This window comes from Drosophila takahashii, chromosome 3L (assembly GCF_030179915.1).
Source record: "Drosophila takahashii strain IR98-3 E-12201 chromosome 3L, DtakHiC1v2, whole genome shotgun sequence".
In the NCBI taxonomy this organism is placed as follows: domain Eukaryota; kingdom Metazoa; phylum Arthropoda; class Insecta; order Diptera; family Drosophilidae; genus Drosophila; species Drosophila takahashii.
In genome coordinates this window covers 29,295,601-29,306,874 of record NC_091680.1, presented here as the reverse complement: position 1 = coordinate 29,306,874, position 11,274 = coordinate 29,295,601, and positions in this window count along the sequence as shown.

The window sequence follows — 11,274 nt, the reverse complement described above, 5'->3', positions numbered from 1 at the left end:
TTATTTTAATTTTCATTTTAATTTTAACATTTAGTACACATATTAAGCTTTAATTTGACGTAACTTATTAATTTCTAGCACCTTTACTTTTCCTAATATAAACAAAAATGAAAAATATAAATGTAAATAATTCAAACGACAATTTATTTTGAGAAAGAAAGGGCCATTATTTTGTGATTAAATCTGCCTGAATTTTATTTACTATGCAGTTAACATTGATTTGTTAAAAATTTTCCACTTTTTGTTCTCAAAAAAAAACACAAAAAATATCTGAAAAATTACAAAAATACATAAAATATTTCATTCGATTCATTCAATTCGAAATGAATTAGAACAACATTCAATTTATTTCACATAGAATTTAATTAAACAAATCAGAAATTTTATGGCATACTATTATAAAACAAAAATTGAATGATTCATGCAGGGCTCTAAAACCCATTTGACTTGGGTCGTTTGGGCTTGGGTATTTGGGTAAATGGGTCAAATTTTACCCAAACCCAAACGACCCGAAAATTTTGGGGTCAGGTTGGGTAGGTACATTTTTAAAAGAAAGCCTGACCTACTTGACCTGAAATTTGGTTTGGGTACCCAAATAACCCATTTTGTATACCCATGCAGGGCTCTAATTCCGAAATACCCATTGGATGTTATCCACATCGATTTGTATTTCATTAACAACAAAACGATGTTGACATTAATAGACAAACTGACAAAGTTTGCGTCGGCGTTTGAGATTGTACCTACATACTTGTCATTGTACGGCATACCAAAAAAAATTGTATGTTATCAGGGGGCAGAATTTGCTAACAAATTAGTGAAGGAATTTTGTAAACAATACGGTATAGAACTCCACTACACGTCATTTCAGCAGTCATCTAGTAATTCCACAATGGAACGTCTTCATTCAACACTGACTGAAACATATAGGATAATATTGAATGTTCGTAGAAAGAATGAGGAAGTATTAGCGGAGACCCTATTAGCATACAATAATGCTGTTCATTCAACTACCAAGTTGACGCAATTTGAATTGTTCACGGGAAGGACACACTTATTTAATAAAGCAGTGGAATTTAGGGACGAACATGACTATATCAAAAAATTAAACGAATTTCATGCAACATTATACGATCAAGTAAAAGAAAAGCTGGAACAGGAAAAGAGAAAAAGAACGGAAAGATTGAATAAAGGAAGAAGTGATCCAATCCAACTTAGAAGTGGGGATACGATATTTAGGAAAGAGAACAGAAGGGATAAGACCACGCCAAGGTTTACGAAACACAAAGTACATGAAGATAAGGGGGTAACATTAATCACCGAAAGGCAACAAAAAATACACAAATCTAAAATCAGGAAACTAATAAATACTAATGATTAACTTGTTGTGACCTAATATTTACAGGATGCTGAGGGCAATAACTCAGTCAATCAGGACCCAAACTTTAGAAAATGGACAACTCGTCGCCAAAATAGATTTGGGGGAAGCGAATTATTAACACTTATCGTCAAATCACGCAAACTGTCGATTTAACGGATATCTCAGCGACAATTCAACAGTTTAATGACACTGTAGCTCTATTAAAACGGGAAGCGAATAGTGAAACAAAACAAACGCTGAGGATGTTCGATAATAAAATAGGAGAAGTTATTGATAGGATAAGAATAGTTATGCCAATAAAAAGAAGCAGGAGGGGATTAATTAATGGATTAGGTAGCATGGTAAAAACGGTAACAGGCAATATGGATGAAGAGGATCAAAAAAACATAGAAAGAGAATTTCAGGGTATCAGGGTTAAGGAAGATGCGTTTTTAAAGATGTCTAATGACCAAGTAATATTAAATAACAATTTGATAGATAGATTTAACAATATAACTAAATTCATAAATACGGAGCAGCAGGGAATAAATGATTATATTAAGTATGCTCAAAATTCAGTTTATAAGGAGTTGAAAGAGGAAAACGTAGAAATAAAAATCATTCAAAAAATGAATAGGATTAGTTATAATTAATAATATAGCCGAGAGTATGTTGCTATCAAAATGAAATATCCTTCCGAAATTTATTTTAGGAAAACAGGAGTTAGGACTTATAAGAGACATTTTAGAAAAACGGAATATTACATTGGACTCAGTAGAACCCATGTATTCTGTGTTGAGGACAAGTTCAGAGAGTGTAGGAAATAAGATATACTTTAAAATTAGGATACCCATAGTGGAGATCGATAAGTTTGAATTCGCTAGGTTAGTACTACGTTTATTGATAAATAATATAGTCCTAGTTTTATAGCATTTAGAGAAGAGAAGGTGTACCAATTTAAGGACAAGTGTATAAGAATAAGATTAATTTTTTATTGCGATCAGCCCAATCAGTTTAATAGTTTAATAATATATTAAAAGAAAGAAAACCCACTTTTAATGTGGAAATTATGGAGTTTGAAAGACGAATTTTTGATCCGGGCATGGGCACTTCCATACTGTCGCTCGGGACATTGGCACACCTTTAAAGTGGAAAAAAAAATGGAAAAAAATGGATTTTATTTTTAATAATGGGCTTTCCTTTTCACTCTTCCCAAGCTCTATTTTTTGTAAATATCTTGATTTTGTACCACTTTTAATTCTTAAGATATCGTTAAAAATCTGCCGTGTTCGCTCGGGACAAAAATATAAGTTATTTTCGGGGAAGTTCATTTAACACTAGAATTTAGCGAATTCTGGTGGAATATTTGAATGCGATTTTTTTTAGAATGTTGTCCAAATATGTCGCTGTGAAATGGTTTTGGTTTTACTCAAAAATGGTTTGCCATTTTTGTTTCATACAGTTTCAACCACATTCGCTCTGGACATGTCGCTCGGGACATTTTTTCTTAGCGTTTGGTAAAGTGTATTTCTTTACCTCTATCCCTCAATTACTGGCTGTTTTGCTTTTAACCTAATAGTTTAACATTTAAATGAAGCATTCAGTACAGAAAAATGTCACATATTAGCATTCCTAATGGTTAAATTCACAACTGAAGACGGGTCCAAAATATAACAAAAAAATAGCCAAAAACTGATTTTTGCGTATATTTGTGGGGTTTGTCATAAAAATAATCAAACTATACTCCAAATTTGTAGTTAAGCTCAGTAACCAACTAATTAGAAACTAATATAGGGGCAAAATCATGTGGAAATATGTTTTATTCAAGTTTCAAGGTTTTTGGCTTGGTGGACCTTTTGGTGGAAGTGCCCATATTTATATTTAATGCCCCCCAAGGAAAACTGCAAACGGACTGTGGAATACAACCAGCTATCGGGGGGTCAATCCTTGTTAACTACGAAAATTGCTCTGTTAAAATAAACAACCTCACATTTGAAAATGACAACAAATTCTTTAATAACCAATTGAGGATACAGACCTTTGAAAATAATAATATAATTATAAACAAAACCCATATCGTCCCAAACCTAAGTAGAATCCATTTGTCGGGATTAGAAAATCAAAAACAATTACAAAACTTCCAAGTAAGAACACAAAAGCATAATTATTTTATATTTACCATGTATATTATCATAATCTTGTTAGTCTTAAGCATAATAGTAATTAAGTAAAAACAAAAAATTATTTTAACACCTACCTTACCACAAGCAGTCGTTCCGCCCAAAAGTCAATTGTTTTGGCCGTCACTTCGGTCTGTTGGGGAGTGGAGGAGTTATTGATAACCAACTCCCCGCACCCCTTCAAGTATATGTAAGTCATAAGTATATGCAAGCATAAATTGGTTGCGGGCTGCCAAACGCCCCCGCACTCCGCACCCATTAAAAATAGGCCAGTGTTTGTCCGAGTTATAATATGCAAGCCGACAAGTTGGCATCCGGGTATAAGCGACAGCGGCCGAAGAAATACAGCGTAGGCAGAATATAGAAGCGGCGACGGAGCAACAAACACTTGAGGCACATATACATAAGCAATATATAAACGAATTGTGTTATATATAAGTGCTGCCTGTGTGCAGCGTAGGTTATGAATTTTTATTCCGAAATATTAAAAATCAGTTCGTCACTGACAAGCAAGCAATACAGTCTTTCACTCTTCCAAACTCCAATACCTTCATATATATATACAACCTCACAACCCACCCAGCAAACAAAGGCAAAGAGAAGAAAGACTCTTCTCAGAATTCTTGAGCGAACCGAGGACAACGACGAGAGAATACCCCTAACCGGATCATCCTTCCAGCCAACTGAAATCGCAACTATATGTGTTACGCAACTTCAATAAAAGAAAACAACTTCTAATCCAAATCTTGTTCATTATCATCTTGGTCATCATCAAATCTACACAACTCAATTAACTTCGTTATCACCCATCATCAAACGTTCGACCCTCGACTGGTAACTAGCTTCTCTTTCGCGAGCGTTCTCTCTTTTATTTTCAATTGTTCTGCTTTCCTTTTGTCCTTCTCGCAAATTTTCTCTAAGGCAATCAACTAAACTACCTCTATGGCCAACTCCGAGTAACATCACATTTATTTATTGCAAACTCAATTTCTCTTAGTACTCTTTCAAAACTCCAACTCGGTTCTGAATCTGACAATTTTGCAAGCATTGGACTAATGCTTCGATTTATTATATTTTATTCGACTCGCCTCAGGCGAAGTGTGAATGAGCTGTATTTCGAGTCTTTAGCAAATTTGCCTGGACTTCAAGGTCCTGCTCTACAATTCAACGCTTAAGCCAGTCTGGACATACGGCTCCCAGTTGTGGGGAAACGCGAGCAGCAGCAACATCGACACTATCCAGCGAGCACAATCAAAAATCTTGAGAACTATCACTGGGGCACCTTGGTATGTTCGGAACGACAACATCCACAGAGATCTTGGCATTCTGCCCGTAAAAGACGAAAAATCAAAACAAAAAGCGTCCTACCACACCAAGCTAATAGAGCCCTGCATGAGTCCACTTGAATTGAGAAACAAGTCAGTTTTTTAAAATAGAGTGCTATAAGTTCAAGTCCACTCACTTACAAGTTAGCACATCCTTTTCAACTCCAAGCGAGACCGGTTGTGTTTTGCAAATTGGACAGTGAAAAGTCTTCTTCTTTTCTTTTCCTTGCTAGCGAAAAGGCTAAACAAAAAGTGATTGATTACTAGTTTTTGAAGTGTGCGAGACCGTTTCTCCTTTCTTTTTTTGACAAGGACCTTTCCTTAAATAATTATTCTGGTGAGTAGTTAATTTTTGGCAGGCTGGTAAAACCAGCAAGTAAAATGGCGGAGGCCGGTCAGCCGGCAGCCGCGAAATTGAAACCTCCTGATGGAGATCTAAATAACGGTAGAGTTAGCAAAAGAAATTGTGATAAGGTAAAGCTATCCAGCTTGAACAAGGAGGGCCTGCTTCATAAATATACAGAAGTTGAACTTTCAAACAAAAAAGTGCGAATTGATAGCTTAAATTTTGTGCAAGGTCATGGTGGGGAAAATATGATTGCAAAGAGCAGCAACCCTAAGGACTATGAAAGTGACTCTGACCAAACGATGGCAGCTGGTTCTGACAGTGCAGGACAAAGAAAAGAGAAAATATGCACTAATGAAACTAACGATATTTCCAAACTAACAAATAATACTATTGAAATTGGTAGTAAAGGTAAAAATCAAACTGAACGTCGTAATTTCTTGTACAATACGTATCATATTGGTGAAGCTGCGGTGCTTGTCTCAACCAAGGACAGCAGTCTTTTTGAAAATGTGAGAGCTAAAAGTGGTCTATTTCTTTATGAAAAAATAAGGCATATCAAAATTTATGATTTTAGGGAAATTGTTGCTCTATCGCCGCACCTGTGTAAGATGTATTTCAAAAACGCAAAGGGGGCAAATTCCTTTGTAAAAAATGAAGAATTGAAAAAGATGAGCATTGTAGCTTTCATTCCAAGGAATTTTGTCGAATCGTGGGGGATAATCAAAGGAGTTTCAACTGGTTTTTCTGATCAGGAAATTTTGGAAAATGTTTTTTCGCCGATTAAGATTAATTTTGTTGAACGTTTGGTCAGGCGCGAGAAAGCTATTAATGACAATATGCAGGGTTTCACAAACTAGTTCCTACTGAAACAGTCAAAATTGGTTTTGATGGTGTAGAGTTGCCTGAAAAAATCTCTCTTTTTGGTGTCTGTTCCCTGAAAGTAAGCCACTACATACCTAAGATTCGCCAATGTTTTAAATGTGGACGTCTTAATCAAACTTCCGATAGATGCAAGTCTGTAGGACGGTGTATTAAGTGTGGTGCACAGGACTGTCAGGGTGCCTGTTCAACCCTAAAGTGCATTCTATGCAATGCGAAAAATCATTCAGCCAAAGATCGGAGAATATGTTCAGTTTGGGAGAAAGAAATGGACATAATGAAAATTATGACCATTAAAAAGATTGCGAGAAAAGAGGTATTGAGTAAGTACGCCATTCAACAAAACTACTCAAGGTTTGACAATTATGAGGAGAATTTTCCGGCTCTCAATCAGAAAGAGGAAGCTGTGCAAAACAAGGATGCAAAAGTAAATGGAGTACTGAAAAAGCACAGTTATGCCAGTCGAATTATATTAAAACCAACGATTCCTGTACAGCAGCCTCATTTTCATTTGGATTCATACACCAATAATACTAGCGATCATATTCCGACATATCCAACTTTCACCGATGAAGATAGATATTATCAATTCATCAACAAGTTAGGGTATAAAGTAAATTTGAACGAAGAATCACCAACATCAACACAAGTCGATTTTCATACAAACAACTATGTAAAAAAAACAACTAAAGAAAGAAGAAAACCAGTTGACACAGTTGAAAGAAACTTATCTATAATATCAATAAAATAATATTCTTGAACAACGAAGATATACATGTAGCCTTCTTAGCAGAAGTCTTTTCTCATGACCTAAGCTTTAGGAAAATAGTAAATTTCACGTTACTAGAAAAACACCGAGACGATGGTTATGGAGGAGTGGCAATCGCGGATGTTAATGTCAAAAGATTCATTTATGAAACAAATTGTGACATTATTGTTGCAAACTTGTCCAAAAAAAGCAGTAACATCAAAAGTGCATCGGTATATTTTGAGCCTCAACTATCACTTCCTATTTTTCAAAATGAAATCACCAATCTAATTGAAAAACTAGATCCTTTCGACAAAGTAGTTATTGCAGGAGATTTCAATGCCAGGTCTACATCCTTTGGTGATTATATCGACAGTAGCAAGGGTGATTTTTTAATGCAAACAATGCTGGTTTCTTGCTATTAAACAATGGTAGCCCTACCTTTAGGAGAAATATAGATGCTGCTCAAGGATCGGTACTAGATCTAACTTTTGTTAAAGGGATTCAGTGTAGTGAATGGTTGTGTGAATCTATATACTTAGGTCATCATCATCCAATTACTTTTAAGATTGCTGAAGATTTTAGATCTCCAAAACAATTTTTATCCAAAAAAAGGCTAGAAAGAAATCTTAATAAATTAGTAAATAATGGTAGCATTGAAACTTTAACAAAAAACATAAATAAAGAGATTTAAGAAGCAACATACATAGTTCAGGAAAATAGGACTCCTAAGTACTGGTGGACTGAAGATTTAATGATTATTTTTAGAATTTTTACAAGCAAACAGAAAACCGCGTGTTCATCGCCTTCGTATGAAAACTACGTTGAGGCTATCAACTATAAGTTGAAATGGAAAAAAGCTGTAAAAATAGCTAAAAAGACTAGTTACCTTAGGAAAATTACAGAACTAAATACAAGTCCCAACACCAGATCAGCGTGGCGTTTTCTCAAAAATCTTAAAAATTGTCAAGAAAATCCTCCTGAGAAATTTGACTTAGATAAATCAAATCAATATTTGGTTTTTTTGAAAAACCAAATACCTTTGGAGTCAAAATCTGCCAAGTGGGCCACCCCTGTTCCGAAGGTCCGATTTTCATCGAACTTTTTTACTTTTCCGGTTCACAACGAAAATATAAGAACTTCATTTGAACGGTTTTGCGAAATTTTGAGTTTTACCGGAGTTATAGGGGTCAAAACACGGCATTTTTGACACTTTTTCGAAAAAGTTGCACTCAGTCAAAAATTCATAACTTCGGAACGGTAAGAGATATCTTTATGATGTTTTCACTAATCGCTCAAGAATTATTATGGCTTTCCATAAAAAAATTTAAAAAAAAATTAAAAATTTTTTTTCTTAAAAATAAATCAACATTTTTTTTTAGTTTTTATTTTTTTCAGTGTTCTTCACCAGCTATAGAGTTTAAAACCATTTGAAAATGAAGTTTGATTCATTACGAAAAAGATCAAAAAAAAAAAAAGAGGGGCCCGGACAAAGGTTTTTCGCAATATCGATTTGAAGAAGGGCGCATAGCGGTTTTCCATACAAAAACGGCTTGCTCGTGAAAACTGGCTGGTCAACACATGCCGTAGCGAGCGTAGCGTCAGCCGACTACAGCTGTCAATGGGGGACTTTTTGTCGTTTTGTATGGGAAACCGCTGTGCGCCCTTCTTCAAATCGATATTGCGAAAAACCTTTGTCCGGGCCCCTCTTTTTTTTTTTTTGATCTTTTTCGTAATGAATCAAACTTCATTTTCAAATGGTTTTAAACTCTATAGCTGGTGAAGAACACTGAAAAAAATAAAAACTAAAAAAAAATGTTGATTTATTTTTAAGAAAAAAAATTTTTAATTTTTGTTTAAATTTTTTTATGGAAAGCCATAATAATTCTTGAGCGATTAGTGAAAACATCATAAAGATATCTCTTACCGTTCCGAAGTTATGAATTTTTGACTGAGTGCAACTTTTTCGAAAAAGTGTCAAAAATGCCATGTTTTGACCCCTATAACTCCGGTAAAACTCAAAATTTCGCAAAACCGTTCAAATGAAGTTCTTATATTTTCGTTGTGAACCGGAAAAGTAAAAAAGTTCGATGAAAATCGGACCTTCGGAACAGGGGTGGCCCACTTGGCAGATTTTGACTCTTTGGAGAATCAAGTTGTGGATGAGAGTTTGATTGCCACGAAAAACAATGATAGTCCAAGTTTCTCTATAGATGAGCTTGAGCATGTTTTAAGTAAACCTAAGAAAACTGCCGGTGGCCTGGACAAAATAACGTACAGTATGCTCAACGCACTAAACCTCGAAGCCAAAAAAGAGCTGGTTACGTTCTATAATGACCTAGTGGCCAACTGTAATTTTCCAAAGGAATGGAGAAGTATCAAGGTTACACCTATTCCAAAAAAGGACAAGGACTTGACAAATGTTGAAAATTTCAGGCCAATATCTCTCATCTCTGTGTTGGCGAAAACAGTAAACAGCCTTGTTAAAATGAGACTGGAAAAGTTTACTATGGATAACGAAGTGTTACCTTATAGATCGTACGCTTATCAAAAGGGTAAATCTGCATCGATGTGCATAAATGATGTGATAAATGCAATAGCATCAAAGAAAATGATAAAACAATGCGTAATCATGGCGGTTGTAGACTTATCAAATGCCTACAATTGCGTCAATGTAAACTCTTTAAAAGTGATAATGGAAAGTGAGAACTATCCAAGGGTTTTAATCGACTGGTGCCTCAGTTTCTTGTCAAAAAGGATATTGAAATTAGGAGAAGCAGTTCAAACTGTCAGTGGTGGCATTCCGCAGGGATCGTGCCTGTCCCCTATTCTTTTCAACATTTACACGAAAAGATTACATCAAATATGCAATGGCCAGACCCAAGTAATGCAATTTGCGGACGATTTTGTAATAATCTCCTCAGGCCAGAATTTCAATAGAACTGTAGATAATCTACAAAGTAAACTTATAGATTTTAATTTGCTATGTCATGACTTAGGGTTCTCTTTTAACCCTAGCAAATCTGCTATAGTTAATATAGGCAAAGGACGCACACGAGTAGTTGAAGTGACTATTGAAAATGTTCCAATTCCAAATCACATGAAAATTCTTTTTTTGGGGAGAGTTCTATTCGCTAAAATGTCGCTTACTGATCATGTAAGGAAGGTAAAAGATGACACCAAAAAGAGTAAAAGAATTATCCAGTATGCAACAACCATCAAATCAGGTCTTAAGGCGAGAATAAGCACTAATCTTTTCAAATCTTTCGTTCGTTCCAAGCTGAAATATGCAATAACGAGTCTGCGAATATGGGTATTGGGGCAAGCAGGAACTTAGAAATTGCTCAGGCAAGTGTGCTAAGAAGATGTGTTGGGGTTCCACCAGGAACTAGTAAACATGAAATCTTTCTTATTTCGGGTGTGATGCCCCCAGTTTTTCGTGCAAAGTTCCTTACGGCGAAGGAGCTTTTTAAGGTAAAATCTATGAACCCATCCCTTTTCAAAGGTTCCCTGGCTGATACAAGCTACACGAGTACCATTAGGGATTTCAGTTTCTTTTTTGAGAACACTAAAATTCGAACTTATTTCTATTTCTCAAGGAAAGTTAATGTAAAAGAGAAAATACTAGAGAAAAACAAGGAAGAATACTCTAGGGAGGAAGTGAAGGCCATATACAGTGAAATAATAACTGGATATTTGGACAGGGGTTGGAATGTTCTATCCACGGAAAGCAAATGTACAAACAAAGGGTCTAACCTTATTAAAGTATTTCCTGAAATTCCCGTAAAGCCATGGCATTTCAACCTCAAGTGGAAAGCCAAAAGTATTAAAGTCCTAAATAGATTAATGGTAGATCATACGTATGGTAAAGTGTTCTTAAATAGAATAAAAGTTACTAACTGAAATCTCTGTGATACCTGCCAAAAACTAACTAACATCAGAACTAAATTTAAAATTTTTAACTACTATAATAACCTAACTAGTTTACTAGAAAAAAAAGAACCACTCCATCTCAGAGAGTTGGCCATACTAAAAAACACTGCAAATTTTAATTTTTGAAATCTACCACTTTATAATTAATTAGAAACACTGGCCTATTGGCCTGATAACCACCTGTCAAACTCAGCTCAAGGAAGTTTTTGCAGACCACCTTCTGTGGTCTTGTATCAACCACCTATACATCTGATGTTATCGCGACTTTGAGAGCAACATTCTGGAGGAATCCTTTTGAGCATCACTGACATTCGAACATTGAGAACGTCTACGATTAATATCGATAACAGCGAAGTCGACGTGGGTGTATCGCGCATACACCTTCAAACCACCATTATCTGGTCTATGCGGCAGTGTTGTTGCGACCAACAGCTCTATTATCCATGAGATGATTTAAAACACAAAAAAAAAAACTTACAAGTTAGATTCAAGTGAGTGGT